A 22,195-nucleotide genomic window follows, 5' to 3' on the forward strand; every position below is an offset into this window, starting at 1 on the left:
TCGGGAGCACGAACCACAGGAAGAAAATGGACTGTTTGTTCGACACAGTAGTTTGTCCATTCGTGTACTCTGAATGTAAAGTCTGGATCCTGTTCTGGCTTATGTCTGTGACACAGGGATGAGGAACACTGACTGTCAACATTGAAGAGTGGTGCAGTTAGATCTTAGAACAGGGCTTCCCAAACTGTGGGTCGGGACCCCAAATGGGGTCACAGCTGAAGGTTTTGTGACCTCCATTTAAGCTTTCAAAACCTTCAGCAGTAGCATTAGTAGTGGAAGTTGGCATGGGGCCTTTTTTAAATCAGCATGCACTCATACTTATGCCCTTGCATGAGTTTCTGTAGTAAAAGAAAACCCTATGTGGGCTGCTGTAGGTCTGTGAGCTTCCACTAGTTTACAGGCCCTGTGCTGATTTTCATTACTAAGCGTGCTGACTCTTGCATATCACTGTTGGGCTAGGAACCAGCCATGAAAGGAGGGCTAAGTGTGCATGGACTGGTGGAGATTGCAACTGTTCCTCAACTCTCACCTGCCACTGGATCAACCCCAGAGAAAACTATTGCCCCTGTCATCAGCCTGCCCTCATTTCCCACCAGCTGTCATCCACCTTTGGCCTGGGGTCTAAAGGAAAATGTTGCTGCTGACCTTGGACAAGGGGATGTTTGGAGGAGGAGGGGTGCTGGAGGGGTTTGAGGATTGGATGAATTGGAAAGGACTGGCTGTGAAATGACAAAGATCGAGTGGAAAGGGTGAGGTTGGGATACATGAGAAGGGATGGAGATGACAGGATCAGTTGATGGCTATAAAAAGGGCTTGGGGTGACAGAATCTGCTGGGGGAATACAGAAAATGGCTGGGGAGGTGAGAAGAGCTGGGGGATCAAAGAGGAGATGAACTAGAGAGGCAGAGGTTGGGAAGGGGAGTCTGCTGGAAGAGAGAAGGCTGAGAGAGGAAGTCCTCTAGGGGAGGGGATGGAGGTTGAGAGAGGATTGCCTGGAGAGCAAGAGTACAGGAGGGGAGAGAGAAATTGTTGGGTGTCCCCACACCTGCTAATCTGTTTTGGTCATCCTCTGGGATTATGTGAATTTTCAAGGGCTAAAATGGGGTTGCACTGGCTAAAAGTTTGGGAAGCCCCGTCTTAGAGCTTGCTGAGCTGCAAAGAAAAAGTTAAATTAAAAAATAGAACACTGCGTAGCTAGCTCCATGGTTCAAAAAAACCCAAAAAACATATATGATGATAGATTTAGTCTACCCACATTTCTTCCTTTTGTAATGGTGAGGATCTCCAGCATTACCGTCTCCCTTTCAACCAAAAATCCCAAGCTTTTTTTTAATTCTGTTACTGTTTTTTCTTTCATCATTTCTACTGAGAGAGACCATCCCATGCATCCACCACATAAGGAGATTGACTCAGGAGCAATATCAGGAAGTATTTCTTCACAGAAAGAGTGCTGGATACATGGAAAGCCCTCTTGGCAGAGGTGGTGAAGACAAAAATGGTAATGGAGTTGAAAAGGGAATGGGATAAATGTAAGTATTCCTAGTGGCTGGAGCAAGGCAATGAAGAAACAGGGTAACTTAGGTGCAACATTTATGCATGGGAGTAACCTGTATAGAGCAGCAGTTACACTCGCAAGCATTTTGGTCAGAGTGGATGGTCTTTATCTGCCATCATTTACTGTTACCCTTTCCAGGAAGTATTTCCTAATGTCCTGAGTCTGTCCCCTTGGAGTTTCATGTTATGAGCCATGTTCTAGAATTTCTTTTCCACTGAAAAATATTTGCTTTTTGTACAATATATCTTTGCAGTATTGGAATGTTTCTCATAGCTCTCTTCCCCGTGACATAGGAAACTCAAGTTGGATTTCAGTAAAGCTTCGACATGGTCCCACAAAGGAGGCCCCTACATGAGCTGAGCAGCCTAGGGTTGGATGCAAGACAACAACAGATGACAATCACAGCAAGGAGAGGGATTATTAGTGGAGTACCTCAGGGATTGATCCTGTTTAATATTTTCATAAGTGATATTGCAAAGGGGTTATTAGGGAATCCTTATTTCATAGCAGGTGATAGTAAGATCTGTGATGGAGTGATCATGCCTGAAGAAGTAGCTAAAATGAGGAGTAAGAAAGCTCGAGGACAGCTCAAGTGCTTGGCAGCTAAGATTTAATGGAAAAAAGTGCAGATGTGCACTTTGGGGTGCAGAAATCCAATGGGGTGGGGATAAGATACTAATTTGCACCAATTAAGACAGACATCAAACTGATCATTTCTGATAACCTTAAGACAGCAGCCAGAGCCAGAGAAATGCTAAGGTGCATAGGAAGAGGCATAACCCAGGATTTCCCAAACCTGTCCTGGGGACCCCACAGGCAGTCTGGTTTTCAGGATATCCACGAAGAATATGCATAAGAGAAATGTGCATATCATAGAGACTCCATATATACAAATTCCTCAGCAAACACCATCCCCACAATAAGGTATGGGGGTGGCAGCATCATGTGAGGATGCTTTTCTTCAGCGGGGACTGGGCATCTTGTTAAAAACTGAAGGACGGATGGATGGTGTAACATACAGGGAGATACTGCAAAACAACCTGCTTCAGTCGGCTAAACAACTAAAACTTGCAAGTCAATGAGCCCAAGCACAAGGCCAGAACAACACAGGAGTGGTTGAAAAGCAAAAGGTGAATGTTCAAAGTCCAGATCTCAATCCAATCAAGAATATACGGCACTATTTGAAAATTGCAGTCCATAAGCGTTATCCAACCAACCTGAATATCCTGGAGCAAATCTGCCCGAAAGAATTGGCAAAAATCACTCCAAAGAGTGTGCAAAGCTGGTGGAAACTTGCCCCAACAGACTTAAAGCTGCTATTGCAGCAAAAGCTGGTTCTACCAAGTGCCAGTCTGAAGGGGTTGAATAATTATGCAAGCAGTGTTTTTCAGTTTTTAATTTTATTTAACAAAAAATGCAGAGAAATAATGAATTGAGACTTTAAAAAAAACTAACTTTAAGGGCATACTGGTTTGCAATGAACAATATGTGAAAGTGTCATATGTAATCCACACATCTGCTGATTTTTTTAGGGGCTTGAATTCTTTAGCAAGCCACTGTACATCATCCGACACGAGCTTTACAATCTACTCAATGAGGCCTCTTAGAGGTGCCCTCTCCACCTCTTGGTGAAACCTGAGAGCATGGCTTGCTCTGTAGTCAGACACTTTACTGGAACTCCATTTAACATCATATCCTAATTTATTTAAAAAGCATTACAAACTTTTTTTTTATTTAAACAGGCATTTGAACTTCGTACCTAGAAATGATGAGCAGCATTGGTTACTAGTATTGATCCGTCTCGCTAAGTGGTTGAGAATGTAGAATCTCTCTTGAGTTGCTGGCCTGGGCTGGCAATTATTCTGTGAGCCTCAGAGTCTGCTCTTTATTAAGAACTTGCTAACTAGCAGGCTGATTGGACGTCCATGGATGCCGGTCTCCGGGGCAGCCCCAGTCCTCTCTCCCCTCCTCCCGGGGGCAGCCGGCGGCGAGAGCAGCCCAGGGCGGATCGCGAGGCGGCTTCCAGCAGCCCTCGCCGGCGATGGTGAATGGGCGCACGCCGTGACCTCGGACGTCCAGCCAGGCGCTCAGGTCACGGCATGCGTTCATGCACCCTTGCCGGCGGGGGCTGCTGGAAGCCGCCTCGCGATCCGCCCTGGGCTGCTCTCGCCGCCGGCTGCCCCCGGGAGGATGGGAGAGAGAACTGGGGCTGCCCCGGAGACCGGCACCCATGGACGCGGCCAGGGCAGGTGAGCGGGGGCTGGGGGATGGGATTAGTCGCGATCTGAAGAGTGGCTTTCCCGGCGCGTTGGATTTTAGGTTGGGCAGGCAAGAGTTTAGGTTATGCTTTCCCGGCGCGTTGGATTTTAGGTTGGGCAGGCAAGAGTTTAGGTTATGTTTTCCTGGCGTGTTGGATTTTAGGTTGGGCAGGCAAGAGTTTAGGTTATGCTTGGAAACAACAGGTCCTTCCTGCTCCGGAGCTGTCAGCGCGCCCGCATGGGAGACCGGCACCATGGATGCGACCAGGGCTGGGGGAAAGTTTGCCCGATCCTGGCTCTTGTCCCAGGGGGTGAGGGGGTCGTTTGCCCGTGAAATTTCGTCTCTCTGACCTGACGCTCCACACTAACACAGGGGTAAGGGTAGGCGGTAAATTAGCAGGTTAAACATGCGGCAAAACTGCAGGTTAAAAAGGAGATAATCGGGGTGCACGTTACTGTATGGGAGGGAATAGCTAATCCGATCGTTTACATCTCATATACATGCCGCCGGCGGAAAGGGTTACCCGTTGATTTAAAGAGGCGGTAAGGATGGGTTAAAAGGGATAGTGAATCGCGGTTGGACTAACGCGGCCAAATTGTGAGTAGAAAGCGGGTTAGAAGCAGGGTAATCGCGGTCGCACTTTACTGTATCGGTCTGTCAGTAAGTAAAATGTGCAGCCAAGCTGCACATTTTACTTTCAGAAATTAGCGCCTACCCAAAGGCAGGCGCTAATTTCTTCAGGCACCAGGAAAGTGCACAGAAAAGCAGTAAAAACTGCTTTTCTGTGCATCCTCCAACTTAATACCAAGGCTAAAAAATGTAAAAAAAAAAATAATAATTTGAAGTCAGCCGGCGGCTGTCGGGTCGAAAACCGGACGCTCAATTTTGCCGGCGTCCGGTTTCCGAGCCTGTGGCTGTCAGCGGGCTCGAGAACCGACGCAGGCAAAATTTAGCGTCGGCTGTCAAACCCGCTGACAGCCGCCACTCCTGTCAAAAAGGAGGCGCTAGGGATGCGCTAGTGTCCCTAGCACCTTCTTTTGCCCGTTTCTACTGCCGGGCTTAATTTAAATACTGCATCGCGCGCACAGGCGAGTGGCCTATGCGCCCTATGCGCCCGCTCTCCCGCGGACTTTACTGAATCGGCCCGTAGGTGATTGCATATTTCATTTGTGCTTCTGTCTCCTGTATTTGTTGGAAAGCTTGTGTCTATTTGTCTTTTTTATGTTTGTTTTATTGTACCCCACCTCAAACTTTGGATGTATGTGGGTAACACATTTTTTCAAATAAAAATAAATACAAAAGAAATCATTAAAGGCAAGAATCAATTAATACAAACACAAGATCAATCAGCATAGAAAAGACTAAGGTGGCACCTCAGTAGAGGGAGCACTTTCCGGACTAGACCACTGCATCAATGACCTTGTGATCAGATTGCTTAAAGGAAAATTTGAAAACATGTCAGGAACTTAGAACTTTCAGGCCGATACAGTACAATGCGCTCCGGTGGAGCGCACTGTTAACCCGCGTTTGGATGCGTGTTTTCGACGCGTTAGCTTTACCCCTTATGCAGTAAGGGGTAATAGCGTGTCGAAAATGCACATCCAACCCCCCCCCAAACTAATAGCGCCCGCAACATGCAAATGCATGTTGATGGCCCTATTAGTTATTCCCGCGTGATTCACTAAGTAAAATGTGCAGCCAAGCCGCACATTTTATTTTCAGAAATTAGCGCCTACCCAAAGGTAGGCGCTAATTTCTGCCGGCACCGGGAAAGTGCACAGAAAAGCAGTAAAAACTGCTTTTCTGTACATCCTTTGATTTAATATCATGGTGATATTAAGTCGGAGGTCCCAAAAGTTAAAAATAATTAAAAATTTAAAAAAATAAAAAATTTAAAATAGGCCGGCGGCTCGCGGGTTGAAAACTGGATGCTCAGTTTTGCCGGTGTCCGGTTTCCAAACCCGTGGCTGTCAGCGGGTTTGAGAACCAACGCTGGCAAAATTGAGCGTCGGCTGTCAAACCCGCTGACAGCTGCTGCTCCTGTCAAAAAAGAGGCGCTAGTGTCCCTAGCGCCTCCCTTTACCGCAGGCCCTCATTTGCATGCGGGCCGATACTAAATCGCGCGCACAGGAGAGCGGGCACTCGCCTGCTCTCCTGCGACTTTTACTGTATCGGCCCGTTTGTTAGTTATCAGTTGACCAGGAAAGACTCAAAGACCTAGGTATCTTAACTCATATGCCATAAATTACTACTGCCTGACTTATTCTGATCACCCATCAACTTCCCTAACCCTTTCCCACTATCATTGTAATGCTTTTTACTTTACTGTATCGGACTGTTTGTCTCCACCATCTCCTTGGGGAGGCTGTTTTATGCATCTACCACCCTCTCTGTAAAGAAATATGTCCTTAGATTACTCCTGAGTGAATCCCCTTTTATTCTTATCCCATGATCCCTCATTCTAGAGCCTCCTTTTCTTTAAAAGAGGCTCACCTCTTGAGCATGGAAATCTTGGAGGTATTTAGATGTCTCTGGCATATCTCTCATATCCCTCCGCTTCTTTCCTCTAGTCTAGTTAAGTCTGTCCCCATAGGCCTTACAACAAAGACCATGGACCATTTTAGTAACCCCTCTGGACCAGTTCCATACGGTTTATTTCCTTTTCAAGCTGCAGTCTCCAGAACTGTACACAGTATTCCAACTGAGGGACCTGTACAGGAACAATATCCCCTCCCTTTTTCTACTGACCATTCCTCTCCCTGTGCAGTCAAGCATCTTTCTGACTTTTACAGTCACTTTATCCATCTGTTTGGCCACCTTAAGATCAATCAGATATAATGGCTCCAAGATCCCACTTGTCTTTCGTGCCCGGAAGAATTTCACCTCCTATACTGTGCCTCTCCCTTGGGTTTTGCAGCCTAACGGGTAAATTTTAAAACCTGCACATGCGTGCACACATAGTCATGCCGATTTTACAACATGCGCGCGTCACTGCGTGTTATAGAATACGATACCTGCGTGCATATGCGCGCCCGATTTTATAATCTGTGCACACGTGTGGGCGGGTTCAGACTCGTGCATGCAATGGGGGGGGAGATTTGCTAAAAAAAAAAATGCGTGGTGACACAATAGGGCCTTTTCCAGTTCCCTATCCCCCTAACTACCCTTCCTACCTTTTCCCCTCTTCTCTCCTCCCCAACCTCTAACCCCTACCTATCTAACCTAATTTTTTTTTGTTAAATAACTTACTGCTCCTTTGGAGCAGAAGTTATGTTCTGTGCGCCGGCAGCCCAGACCCCGCCCCTTTTACTGAGCCTGGCACTTACGCACATATCGGGCGATACACGTGTGGCTGAGCCATTTCTAAAATGCGCTCGGCGCGTGCACGGCCTGGCTACGCGTGTATCTCCCAGTATTTGCGTGCTCCGGGCTTTTAAAATTTGGCTCTAAAGTATTACTCTGCATTGTTTAGCATTAAACCTTGGATGCCAGACACTAGAACATTCCTAAAGCTTCATCCCTTCTCATGTTTTCCACTCCTTCCTGCTGATCTACCCTGTTGCAAAGTTTGGTATCATCAACAAAACAACAAACCTTTCCTGACAATCGTTTGGCAATGTCGTTCATGAAAATGTTGAAAAGAACCAGTCCCAGACCTAATCTCTGAGGTACACCACTAGTAACACTCCCTCACCCCACCAGAGTTAACTCCCATTTAGCACTACCCTTTGTTGCCTCCCACTCAGCTTTTAACCCAATCTTTCCTAGCATGTAGACAGATGGAGCCAGGACCAGTGGGTTTATACTCCCCTGCCAGCAGATGGAGACGGAGCAAGCTGACGTCACAGTATATATAGCCCTGCCGTGATCCCAGCCTGCCAGTATTCTCCATCTCCAGCAGATGGTGGATGTGCATCTCCCTATGGGGATTGCTTTGAGCTTTTTAGAAGGAGAAATTTGTAATTCTAAATTCAGGAAAAGAAAGCCCTGCTCTCCAGTGATACCTAAAGGTCCCTCCCCCAGTTGAGAATTCCTGAGTTGATTTCCATGGTCCCTCAGAGGTGTTCCTTGGTGCAGTAGCTGGTTTTTCCAGCATGAAATTAACTACTAGTTCAGCTGAAAGGCAGCAGGTGCAGAAGGCCAAGCGCGGTGGTGACGGCAGATGCCTTTCTCCCCCGCAGCTGGAGACCGTCTCTGTATTCAGCCAATAAGTGCTGAGTACAGTGGTAAGGTTTAAAAAAAAAGGTTCCCTGTACGTACCAGGATCAGTCCAGACTGCTGGGTTATGTCTCCCCTCCAGCAGATAGAGTCAGAGAGAAAACTGAAAGCACCCCCTAGATATACTGGTGTGCCACCTGCCATCCTTCAGTATTTCCTCTGACTCCAGCAGATTGAGAGGCATAACCTGCGGTCCTGTCTGTTCTGACTAAAACAATCTTTCAGGTGTTCTTTATGATTTTTATAACTGTGCTGGCTAGATCAACTGGTTTTTTTCCCGTCGATAGCAGGGCTGAATTAGCCATGCTGTATGGGAACTGTCCATCAGGGCCCAGGAGGCGGAGCTTTGTAGCAGAGTGTAGATCTTTGATCCTCTGCGGCTGCGCGTGGGTTCCCGCGCAGTATCAACGGTTCTCCTCAGTCTGTTTTTTTTCCGCGCGCGGGAGCGCACGCGGAGCCTTTTCTCCTCAAAAAAAAAAAAAAAAAAGAGAATGTCAGCGCAGAAGTCGGGATTCAAGCCGTGTCCGTGCGGTAAGATCATGTCCGTCACGGACGGACATGATCGCTGCTACCGCTGCTTAGGACGCGACCATGACCAGTCCGACTGCGAACATTGCGCGAAGATGTCCCCGAGGGCCCGTCGACACAGGAGCTACCGTTGGCTGGCGCTCTCTGCGGAGGACAAAGCGTCCACAACTCACTCCTCTCCGGCCCCAAAATCAAAAACGGCGAAAGCGGGTAAGAGAGCAACTTCGTGGGACCCTCAATCGCCAAAAATCCGAGACGCAAAGCGGAAGCCCAAGGACAAGGGAGACCAGGGCCCTGGTCTAAATTCCGAACCGCTGCACGTAGGGACACAGAGGCCTTTCAGGTTGACTGAGCCTTGTACCCTAACGCACACTAAAGACAACCCGGTCCGATCCTTACTATTATCACGGAAGGAGGACCCAAATAGAGGCACAGAACCTCCGGAAAAGGTTCAAAAGAGGGTTGAAAGGACGCCGGAGACGTCACAGGCGGCGCCGAAGCGTTCCAAAACCCAGTCGGAGACCAAACCTCTCTCGGCGCCGAAACCTCTCTCGGCTCCGAAGACCCACTCGGCGCCGAAGACCCACTCGGCTCCGAAGACCCACTCGGCTCCGAAGACCCACTCGGCGCCGAAGACCCACTCGGCGCCGAAACCTCACCCGGCTCCGAAATCTCAGTCGGCGCCGGAATCTCAATCGGCGCCGGAGTCTCAGTCGGCGAGGGAACCTAAGTCGGCGCCGACAATTCAATCGAGGCCGCAACCTCAACAGAAAGGAGAGCCGAGACCAGCGCGCTCCAAATCAAAGGCAGCACCAAGGCCTACACACACCGCTGCAACAGACAGCGAATCATCACTTGCTCCAGAACAACGGAAGCCCTGGTCAGAATCCCGGACAGAGGTTAAAGATTCCCACAGAGATCGACGGGTTACAGATCCAGAGGGGAACTCGCGGAGTACCACACATACTCACCATGAACACTCAGGTCACACTTCACAGCTGTTAATAGAGGAATCCCCTCCGCAACGGAGAGCGGACTCGCATAAGGAAAAAGGTCCGGGTTGTCAACAGCGTTTACAAACACAGTCAGACAGGAAATCCCGAGACAATACACGGCCTTCAACTCAAAAAAGGCATCGGCATCATTCGGGCTCGTCCAGATCCACCACTAGGGAGCCGGGTCATGCAAAAAGGCATCACGCCTCTCATCGTAAAGAAAGGAGATCCTCTTCTTCTTCGTCGTCACGACATAAGAGTACATCTGAGAGATCGGGCTCGATTTCTCAGGGGATTATCCCAATTTCATCATCATCCAGAAAATCGAGGAGTATAAAGTCCACTGCTCAAGAAGGAATGGGATGGAGTGAAGATTCGGAGAGGGAAGGTACTTATGGTCCTCCACCAGTAGAAGTACCCTATCAATCCACACAAAGGGAAAAACCACCATCGATGCCGCCCCACACATCGAAAGCTTTTTGGGACTTGACACACTCCCTAGCCGGCTTTTTTGAGACATTGCAGTCGACATACACCCTACCACCGGAGGCTACGAGCCCGGCAGACACTACTAGCCCGGCCACGCAGAGTGCGCAAAGAGATCTACCATCTTCCCGATCCCCTTCTCCACAGGGATCGGCTGCCCACTCACCGTCTCCGACGAGGACTATTGAATCCATGCATTCCTCGCCTCTATCTTCAACGGGATACCCGTCGGATCCTCCAGAGCAGCCAGCGGAACCTTATTCCCCTCCGGAGGATCTTACATATCCCAAGTTCATTGCAAAGATGGGAAATATCCTAAAGTTAGAGGTTCAAAAACTACCAGAACCGAGGGCAGAAACCTTGGGATTGCTGAAAATTTTTGATGCGCCTGGAGAGCCGGCGGCTCTCCCACCTCATGCAATACTCCATGGGGTCCTGCAAAAATCATGGGAGACCCCCTTTAATTTACAGTCGGTATCCAGAAAGACTGATTTAAAATTTAAGCTCCAAAAGCCTTCAATGTATGCAACTCCACAACTACCACATGACTCCATAGTGGTGGAATCCGCCTTACAAAAATCTAAAAAAGCGAAGACGCATGCATCCGCCCCACCAGGGAAGGACAATAAGTCCTTGGACGATTTTGCCAAGCGCGTCTACCAAAATGCTATGTTGACAGCGAGAATTCAACACCATAATTTTTATATGGTCCAATATATGTACGAGTGCCTGCAAGCCACTAAGGGTCTGTTCACGTCCTTAGGGGAGTCAACACCGGCAGTGATTTCGGACATGGAGGAGTGCACCCGACATATGCTAAGGGCGGTATACGAGGGATTCGAAAACTCATCCAGGGCTTCCGCCATGGCGATCGCAGCTAGGCGTCTGGCCTGGCTCAAGGCTAGTGCGATTAGAGAGGACCTTCATGAGAAGCTCGCAAATTTGCCATGCACGGGGGAGAACCTTTTTGGAGACCGCCTCCAAGATACAGTGAGTAAGCTAAAAGATCAAGCGATGGCGGTCCAGTCCCTCGCTGCCCCAGTGCCAGCGAAACGATATTTCTCCTCGACGCGTCGACCACAGTTTCCCAGGAAACAGTACAGGAGCTATCAAAATTTCAGACAGCAGAACTACCTACCGTATAACCGGCAGCCAAACAACAACCCTCCGCAGCAGCAACAGCAGAGGAGGGGGCGACCTCGCGCTCAACGCCAACAACAGCCACAACAGTCAGCAGTTCCGGCAAAGACCACACAGTCTTTTTGAACTCCCGGCCACCACCAACACCCAATTTACCGGAATACCCCCCGGGCAGATTAACGGCTTGCCTGACCAACTGGCAGGCCATCACGACAGATCAGTGGGTACTCGACATCGTAAAGGAGGGATATCGGTTACATTTCCAATCCCAACCGGTCATACCTCATTGCCCCCTAAATCAGAGACACCTAACACATCCACAACTGGCCCAGGAGTTAATCAATCTTCTCCATCAGAACGCAATCCGCATAGTCCCGCGGGTGCTGAGGGGCCAGGGTTTCTATTCTCCATACTTCCTCATTCCAAAGAAAACGGGGGGCGATCGACCCATCCTCGACCTCAGAGAGCTCAACAAGTGCTTGGTACGAGAGAAGTTCAAGATGGTATCTCTGAAGTCCATCCTACCGTTAATTCAACCCAGGGATTGGATGTGCTCTATAGACCTCAAGGAGGCGTACACGCACATTCCTATCCACAGATCCTGTTGGCAGTACCTATGTTTCCAGTATCGCAACAAACATTACCAATACAAGGTCCTGCCGTTTGGACTGTCAGCAGCCCCCAGGGTATTTACCAAGTGCATGGTAGTGGTGGTGGCCCACCTGCGTCTACAAGGTCTGACCATATTTCCTTACCTCGACGACTGGTTAATAATAGCATCGGACCCGAACGTCCTGAAGTTGCATCTCAACATAACGATAACATGCTTACAACGCCTAGGATTAATGATCAATTTTCCAAAGTCACATTTACAACCCTCGCAGATCCTGCAATTCATAGGAGCTCGACTGGACACAATTCGAGTCAGGGCTTTCCTACCAGAGGACAGGAAATTCCAGATGTGCTCATTACTCAGGGTTCTGCAACACACGGGATGTACCACAGCCCGGTCCATCTTGAAAATTCTAGGGCACATGGCAGCAGCGATATTTACAGTCCCGAATACCAGACTCCACATGCGGCTCCTGCAGTGGGGTCTCAAGAGGCAATGGACACAACACTCCCAACCATTACACAAGCGAGTTCAGGTAACCAACCCGATGCGACAAGATATCGATTGGTGGCTCAGGAAACCCACTCTCGAAAAAGGAGCACCGCTCAACCCCCCACCTCACAATGCAGTCCTCACGACGGACGCTTCACGGAAGGGATGGGGGGCGCATTTAGACCACCTGGAGACGCAAGGCCTCTGGTCCCCGTCAGAACAAGAGCTGCAGATAAACCTCCTAGAACTCCGGGCAATCCGAAATGCCCTGCTCACGTTCCAAAACTATCTGCGGGGACGAAGAGTGATGGTCTACACAGACAACCAGGTGGCGATGTTCTACATAAACAAACAAGGGGGGTCGGGATCATGGCCCCTTTGCAGGGAGACGCTTCAGATTTTTTCTCATGCTCACAGACATTCCATTCATCTTCAAGCGACCTATCTTCCGGGTATAATAAACACCAGAGCGGACAGATTGAGCCGCATCTTCTACCCGCACGAATGGCAATTGAATCCCGAAGTACTACGAGAGATCTTCAGCAGCTGGGGAACACCAGCCATAGACCTCTTTGCCACGGAAGAAAATGCCCAACTACCGCAATTCTGCTCAGTCCGACCCAGCCCGTCCCGCTTCACGCAGGACGCCTTCCTAATTCCTTGGTCGGCAAGTCTCCTATACGCCTTTCCGCCAATCCCATTAATAACGAGAACCATACAAAAATGTATGGCAGATCACAGTCAACTCATACTCATCGCACCAGCGTGGCCGCGACAACCGTGGTACAGCTATCTGTTACGGCTCTCAGTGGCGACCCCAATCCGCTTTCCGGACAGGCCAGACCTTCTCCTGCAAGACAACGGAGTGCTCATTCACCCACTCCTATCCTCCCTCCATCTAACTGCATGGAGATTGAGCGGGCATCTTTAACGGAGCAAGGGATATCTCAGACGGTTCAAACCATTCTTCTCGAATCTCGGAAACCGTCCACAAGGAGATGTTACTCGTTCAAATGGAAACGCTACCACACCTGGTGCAGCGAAAGGAGTATTTCACCTACGGACTGTTCCCCAGCATCGTTACTGGATTACCTGCAGTCTCTCTATGACTCTGGACTGGCAACCTCGTCGATCAGAGTGCATCTCAGTGCAATAGCGGCATATCATAAACCAATGAATAACCACTCGGTGGCGGAACACCCGCTACTATCTAGATTCTTTAAAGGTCTGTTACGTTTACGTCCTCCGGTCGTGAAACCACCGATACCGTGGAATCTTAATGTACTCCTGGAACAACTAACCCTGCCGCCATTCGAACCCTTGGAGTCGGCACACCTGAAGTTTCTCACCTGGAAGGTAGTGTTTCTGGTAGCCATCACGTCAGCACGACGAGTCAGTGAGCTACAAGCACTGGTACACTATGAACCGTATTTACAATTTCATCATGACAAAGTTGTCCTGCGAACTCATCCTTCGTTCCTACCAAAGGTTGTTTCCACATTCCATCTCAATCAAACTATAGATTTGCCGATATTTTTTCCAAAACCACACGCTAACGACAGGGAACGCTTGTTACACACCTTAGATTGTAAAAGAGCATTAGCATACTATAAAAGAAGGACACATTCCCCAAACAGGACATCACAACTGTTTGTGTCATTTAATCCAAATGCTCCAGGCTTAGCAGTAACTAAACGCACCATAGCCAGCTGGATAGTACAATGCATCAAGTTTTGCTATTCCAAAAAAGGAACCCCGCTGCTTGCACAACCCAAGGCTCATCAATTGAGAGCCGTGGCGACATCGGTAGCACATCTCCGCAACGTTCAGCCAGTAGATATATGCAAAGCAGCCACGTGGTCTTCCCTGCACACCTTCACATCTCACTACTGCATAGATAAACAATCAGCAGGAGATGCAATTCTGGGACACACAATTTTACAAGCAGTCACTAAGTGATCTACGACTGCCACAACAACTCACGCTACCGGAAAGAAACAGCGTGTACGGAGGCTTGGGACTCCCATACAGCATGGCTAATTCAGCCCTGCTATCGACGGGAAAAAGCAAGTTTGCTTACCGTAAACGGTGTTTCCGTAGATAGCAGGATGAATTAGCCATGCTGACCCGCCCGCCTCCCTGGCAGTCGATAGGTCCGCGATACGCGCTAGCTTAAATACAGACTGAGGAGAACCGTTGATACTGCGCGGGAACCCACGCGCAGCCGCAGAGGATCAAAGATCTACACTCTGCTACAAAGCTCCGCCTCCTGGGCCCTGATGGACAGTTCCCATACAGCATGGCTAATTCATCCTGCTATCTACGGAAACACCGTTTACGGTAAGCAAACTTGCTTATTCTCTCCTTGCTTAGTGTAAAAAAAAAGTTGATATTTTTGTAGCAGTTGTTTGTCTGTCTCTGATTCAAGGTAAAACTTTGTTTTTTACCTTGAATCAGAGACAGAAGGGTTTCAGGACTTCCTCCGGTCTCTGTGCTCAGCGCACCATACCGACGTACATTCCCGCTTCCATTGGGGTTGCGGAACCGGGCAGCCTGGTGTGTTGAGCGACCCCCGGTGGGCTAGGCCCCACACTTATGCTTTTTTCTTGCACGCCGCCTGGTAAGCTGCGGCGTGCCGTTTTCGCACACTCTTGTGTGTGTTCTGCTGCCCTCTACAGGTTGTCAATGTGTACAGTGCATCCACTCTGCTCGCGTGTGTGCTTGGTTTTTGGGTGCACTTTTTCACGCACAAAACTTTTTCACTGTTCTCACACTTAACTTGGCGCATAAGTGTGGGAAATATGCGCTTGCCAGCAAGCCATTTCAGGGTTTAAACACTAACTTCCCTTCTCCCTGACATTTGCCTGAATAAAAGCATCACTTGTGCTTAAGCCTCTCTGCCTAGGAAAGGATACCTGTTGGCCCTGAATTCCTGGGGGAGGGGCTGGGTTTTCCCTAGTCAGAGGCAGGACAAAGTCAGGAGGTATAGATTTCAGCAGCCAATGATATGATCCGTGCACACCCCCTGAGCCAAAGCCAATGGTGTAATGACTCTTCTGTTGCTATGGGAAAGTAGCCAATCATGTAATGACACATCATCTGCCTTTGTATGAATGTACAATAAAAGGAAGAGGCTCGGGAGGACAAACCCTCTTTGCCTTCTCCCTCTTCCTGCCTGCGATGAAAGCTGTCTGAGGCCTCTTCATTACTGCTATATCTGGTGACCCTTGCGACGTGATGATAAACCCCATGCTTATTTCGGCTGGTCATAGCCAAGGTACGTACCGTTCAACAGATTTGCAATCGTAATATTTAAAAAAAAAAAAAGTACTTCTTAGTAATTTTTAAAAGTATTTCTCAGCAAGTTTGTTCCCCACACTCGTAAGCATGGGCAGTGATTTATCTATGCAGCAGAGGCTACATGCCAAGCAGCTGCAGAAAATCATCAATAATCATTATTTCATCACCAGAAGAAAAATAGCGCAAGTCAGCCTGGGGGACTTAGAAAAATTAATAAGTGAAATAGCTTGCCGTTGCCCTTGGTATTCCATGGAGTCTGGAACTCTAAATACCCAGGACTGGATTCTAATCGGCAATTATCTTCATATGGCTCCCAGAGCTCCCATAAAGCAAATATTAACATGGCAAAAATGTACAGAAGCCATCGAACACATGGTAGAAAAAAAAGGTTTAAAAACAGCAGTTTCAAACCATGTGCTTTTAGAAGCAGGCAGACATACCCTTCCCCCATCTTCTCAGTCTCCCTCAGAGACAGCAAATTCTTTGTATCCTCAGCTCCTCATACCTACACCCAAGGCACAAGCCATTCACACATCTCCGCCCTCTTTAGAAAAGCAACCCTTGAGAACAATAGAGCCACCACCTGGCCTGGGTGGGGCGATTAGCATTGAATTTCAGCAGAAACTGCAGAAAGAAAACCTTACAGAAACAGAATTATTAGAAGGACTTCAAGCCTTCCCCATCCCAGAAAAGAACCATGAACAAAGGGGGACAGAAAATGAAATAGAACATCTGGAGACACACACTCACATGGCTCCTGTGGCTTCCTCTGCATCCACCTCAGAGAAAAGACCCCAGGAAATAGAAAACACTGAGGTCAGAAAAACTAGCCTTCCTCCATCTTGCCTGCAACCCCCTTCCCCCACTAACCACTCCCTGAACATTCATTTGCCATTGCCTGAGACAGTCATTAATTCTGCATCACCAATTTGTGCAGGTAAATTACTATCTCAAACCACTGCTCCCGGTAACAATTTATGTGCAGCGGTCAGTATGGGATTTCATCTAGAACATGGAAATCTCACAAGAGAGGAATTATTGAAAGGGATTCAAGCCTTTCCCATTACAGAAAGAAACAAAGAACTAGGTGTGGCAGCAATAGAGTTGAGTGCAGCCCTGAGTGCCATGAGCAGTGGCTTTGCCCCAGGTCTTCAAAGAAATCAGCGTATAAGACCTTGGGCCAGGCAGCTGCACTCCTGCGTTACAAGCAAAGAAAATATCAATATGAAAAAAAGGATTTAATTAGACTCCTGTGTTACAAGCAAAGAAAATATCAATATGAAAAAAAGGATTTAATTAGACTCCTGCGTTACAAGCAAAGAAAATATCAATATGAAAAAAAGGATTTAATTAGACTCCTGCGTTACAAGCAAAGAAAATATCACTATGAAAAGAAAAAAAAATGGTTTCTATTAACTAACAGTACAAATTTGGAAAGAATGGTTTCTACTGGTCTTCGATGTTCAGTTGCAGAGGGACTGCATGCTTAAGGAGTAGTTTCTATTTGAAATTCAGTTAAAAAAAATCTGCATACTTTGAGAGTATTTTCCCCCACAAAGTGAATGCTGAACCTTATGTTACAAACTGTACTGAAATTTGAATAATATACTGTATAAATTACATGTGAAAATTTCCCTTTTGCAAAGTTAATTTGGCTCACATTTAAAATGACTCCATTTCTCTGAGATTTAAGTTTATAAGCAATTGCTTGAATTGCCAGCGCACAGATTTTTAAAAAAATAGTGTTTGTCTGCAAAGAATCAGCCAGCCATTGTCTGTGATCAATTGTTAAACAAAGCTATCTTCAAGTTCCTATTGACTGAAGGATTAACTCCTTGGGTGCAGTTCTTTTCTTTTGAGAAACACTGCTCCTCCCCCCCTTTTCTGTAACTCTTGCTAGCCACTCATGGGGGAGGGAGGGAGAACTTTTGAAAAGAAAGAAAAAAAACCTGGACTTAGTCCTGCAATTTCTCTCTCTACTTTCTATATGTCTTTAATCTTTTAATACTTTTCTTTAACTGTGCTTGCAGCTTTCAAAGGGGGGCACGAGACAGTTCAGATATCCTGCTGATCCAAATCTTTTCCCTCAACCTTCAATGCATTACTACACTAGCCCTTCATCTGTTATTAATCTTTTTAATACTTTCAAACTTTAGCATGCAGCAGACAGAGCTGAGCAAACAGCGTGTTTAATTTCCTATTCTAATAATTATAAGAAGAAATTCTATTCTGATACTCCACATTGAATTTAAGCTCAGAGTATTATTGATTGCAACCTGGAACAATAGTTGCAATCTATAAAGTAATGATGGTGTCTCCACTAGGAGGCGCTATGTTATTCTACAAGTTATATTATATTATTGTTTTAATAATTCTGTTGTATAATAGTTTTTATTTTTCAGACCTACAGACCTTCTGTATTAAGGACACTTCAGTTTTATTTTCTTTTTCACAAAATTTATACAGAATTCTGAACCTTAAAATTTTTACTGATAGAGGTTGCTACATCTAAAGCAATCCCTCACAAACCTTTTCTTGCAAATCCAATTGATTTTATTAAATTGAATAATAGAATTGATTTCTTCAAGGTTAAAAAAGTAAGAACTTCACTTTAATCCTTACCTTAGTAATTTTTTGCTGTATGCCAGTTTTTGATATTTTCCAGATTTACAGCCTTCCTGCCATGAGGAGATGTGAAGATGGACACTTTGCAGTTTATTTTAACATTTTTCTAAACACCTTTTGACTTTTGATTTTTGATCCTTGATCTAATTTTGTTTTTGATAACTTTTTGATAAGATTTTTAGCTCATATTATGTGTTATCTGTTGTCTGTCTTGATGCAAGAAATATTTGCAGGATGGATGAATATGTGTCAGTTTTGTGTAAATTAATATTTGCAAGATGCATGAATATATGTCAGTCTTGTGTAACATATGTTTAATGTAATCTCTAATATACTTGTCATTTGATTCAGCTTACAGCAAATGACTTTTCCTTTAAACGATTAATTTACACTTATTGCTATTTTACTGAATGAAAATTGATCACTGCATAAAAACTTTCTTGATAATGGGGTTCCCTCTGTTCTGAAAAATGGCTCTGCTTACTGCAGCCATTCCTTTGCATGAATTTTGTCAATAATTGAACATTAAATACGTATTTGGCATCCCCTACAACACCACAGGGCAAGCCATTGTGGAGAGAGCCAATCATACCCTTAAGAGCTCTGGACCAAACAAAAAGAAAAAGGGGGGATTGCCCCTGGATTTTCCCCCTGAACAAAGTAGGATTTTCCCGCTGAACAAAGTATTGTTTACTTTAAATCATCTAAACATATCAGGTTCACATAAGAACACAGCCATGAGTAATCATTATGGGACTAGGGTTAGTCACCCACAGCCATCAGTTTTGTATAGAATATTTAATGTCTGGTACGGTCCCGTCCCCTTATCAAAGGGACGAGGATATGTTTCTCTGCTTGCTTCCACAGGTATCAAGCCGTGGAGAGATGGAAAGGTGTCCAGGTCTACAGGACCCGATCACCAACTTCTCCCTGAGCCTCCACAGCCCTCAGAAGGACAGAGACCGGACTCCTTGCAAAAAGCAGCACCACATGACCTGGGGACAGATCAAGGCCCTATCCAACCAATCTGCACAACTCTTGGAACAGCAAGGCCTTGAGAAAACTCCAGAGAACTTATTAGCCGCTTTTTCTTGCCTGAATGCCAACTCATTAACAATTGTGTTCTGCATCCTCATCTTTTGCCTTATTTCTCCAGCTATGGCGATTTCAGAACAAGGACTCTGACAGAACACAGGTACATCCTCGATGCACAGAACCTTGCACAGAACTTTTCACACCTGTTGAATCGAACAGACTGTTGGATCTGCACACACATGCCAACCCAAGCCTGCGGAGAACTACTGATGCATGCTGTACCATTTAACCTTACAGTATGGACTAATTATCCTTTATAGAGAGGTTTTCATTAACTCTCCAGTTAATAATACCATACTACACATTGGTAGCTGTATTCAAGAGACTGCCGCTCTTTGTTGGGACTATGATACAGGGGATGGGAAGGGAATTCAGGTGGGAAATATCCATATTGTAACTGAACTTTTGTATTAATCACTGAACACTTGCATAATTATACCACATATGTATGCAATTGGCAGATTTCAGGATGTGCAGTGGGAGACCCAAGCAGGTACAGAAAGTATAGAGGGGATGAAGGATTTACCTTTTGTAGTTATATAGCCCAAATGATAACCAATGACATGTCCACTAATCTGTTAGGAAACATATGGATGTTATGTGGGCGTAGAGCATATATATACATTTCCCCAAGATGGATAGACAGATGCACCTTAGGCTACATCCTCCCCTCATACTATGCAGTCAAAGATTTACCCAAAGCAAGGCTCCTAACAAAAGGGAGGTGATAAATAATCCCATAGAAAAGTATACAGAAACTCAGATAGCTAGAAGCATGTTTCCCCCAATGGGAACAGCTATGAATTACAGAGACTTACACATCCTAGCTAACTGGACGACTGCCCTATTTAATCAGACAGTCCATGCATTAAAACTACTTACAACAAAAGTCTCTCAGATTAGAGAAGTAGCATACAGAACAGCTATACCTTACAAACCATTTTAGTCTTAAAGGGTGGTGTTTGTGCATTAATTGGATCTCATTGCTGTGTGTACATATCAGTTTATTAAAGCAAACCTCACACATACCATAGAGCAGATAGAAACCATGGTTGCTGATGCACCATTTTCAGACAGAATACCTACTTCTCCATGGGATTGGCTATGGCCCTGACTCCCTGATATTTCTGGTCTCAAAAGGGTGATTTCTATTATAATTACTGTAATTATCTTAATTGTTTGCCTGTGATGCTGTATTCAGTGCATACCCAACCCTCATATCTATATTGAAACCTTGCTCTCAGCCCAGATACAAAGATGTCTTGTAAGATGCCTAATAGGGAATCATGAGCCCTGCAGAGTTGGCACACCACCTGCACCAGCTCTGGGTGATATGGAGATTCAGAAGCTCATCGACAGCTGGCACACCACGTCGAATTATAGCTTTCTTCTCTCCATAATCCCTCTTCCCCTATTTCCAGCCCATACCAAGACATAAAAGATTTCAGTAAGGGTCTAAAGCTTTACTGAGCTGCCCTAAACAAAAACAGAAAGGGTGAGATGTGGGAAATATGCGCTTGCCAGCAAGCCATTTCAGGGTTTAAACACTAACTTCCCTTCTCCCTGACATTTGCCTGAATAAAAGCATCACTTGTGCTTAAGCCTCTCTGCCTAGGAAAGGATACCTGTTGGCCCTGAATTCCTGGGGGAGGGGCTGGGTTTTCCCTAGTCAGAGGCAGGACAAAGTCAGGAGGTATAGATTTCAGCAGCCAATGATATGATCCGTGCACACCCCCTGAGCCAAAGCCAATGGTGTAATGACTCTTCTGTTGCTATGGGAAAGTAGCCAATCATGTAATGACACATCATCTGCCTTTGTATGAATGTACAATAAAAGGAAGAGGCTCGGGAGGACAAACCCTCTTTGCCTCTTTGCCTTCTCTCTGCCTGCTTGCCATGAAAGCTGTCTGATGTGCCTCTTCATTACTCCTACACATAAGTTGTGCGTACGCCTTGCCACGCTTTCTTCTGGGTGCTTATTTTTTGTGCGTATTCCTTTCTGACGCACATTTACCACCACAATGGCGCCGGTAAGCAAGAAGCCTAAGCATTTTCCTATTTGTGTTGCCTGTCATTAGGGCTTCTCAGCCTGACCTGGCCTCTAACCTGTGTCAGCGCTGCTCAGACGCTCAGGGAGAGTTGTTTTCCTCGGATTTCGCTAAGCCTAGCTCTTACCATTCTGATGATGGGTTGGTCACGGTCTTGACTGGGAGGACACCAAATCTTGGTTCTCCCTCGATTGGCTCCTCCACTGGTGAGGGCAGTTCTGTGGGACCAGCTCCAGTTCCTTCTGGGCTTGGTCTGGACCTGGCTGTTTTTTCTTGGATGGAATTTTTTCAAGGCTTACAAGCCTTTCTTCAGGTGCAGTCTTCTACTGCCCCCATTTCTGTCAGGTTGGACCCTCAGCCTGTGTCTTCTCCCTTTTCCAGTCCTATGCTTAAGCACTGGGGCTAGCCTCAGCTCCCGACAGGAATCCAGATGGCACTGATAATGAGTTTGATTCTGATTCCCTGGAAGATGGGGAAATTCCTTCAGGGCTGGAATCGTATTGAACCATGTTGCGGTTCTTTCACAGCCCTCTAAAACTTCCAGAATCATGGGGATCTTGGTTGTTCATGGGGGCACTCCGCCTTCCTCGCATCAGGCCTTAAATATTCTCCAGATCCGTACATACACCAGGGAGGTTGAGAACTTCCGTGCGTGGCACAAGATGGTGATTACGGCCGCTGAATATCCATGCTTCGTCAGGCGAGCCCTCTCAAAGGCCAGACTGTAAGACAAAATCGAGTTGGTCCTCGTGAAGAATAGGACCTTGTTGGAGAAGGTCCCTGTGCGGGAGGCGGCATAGGGGGCTCGCCAAGAGAAGCCTCGCATGTCTGCATACCACGG

This window comes from Rhinatrema bivittatum, chromosome 6, assembly GCF_901001135.1.
Source record: "Rhinatrema bivittatum chromosome 6, aRhiBiv1.1, whole genome shotgun sequence".
Lineage (NCBI taxonomy): Eukaryota > Metazoa > Chordata > Amphibia > Gymnophiona > Rhinatrematidae > Rhinatrema > Rhinatrema bivittatum.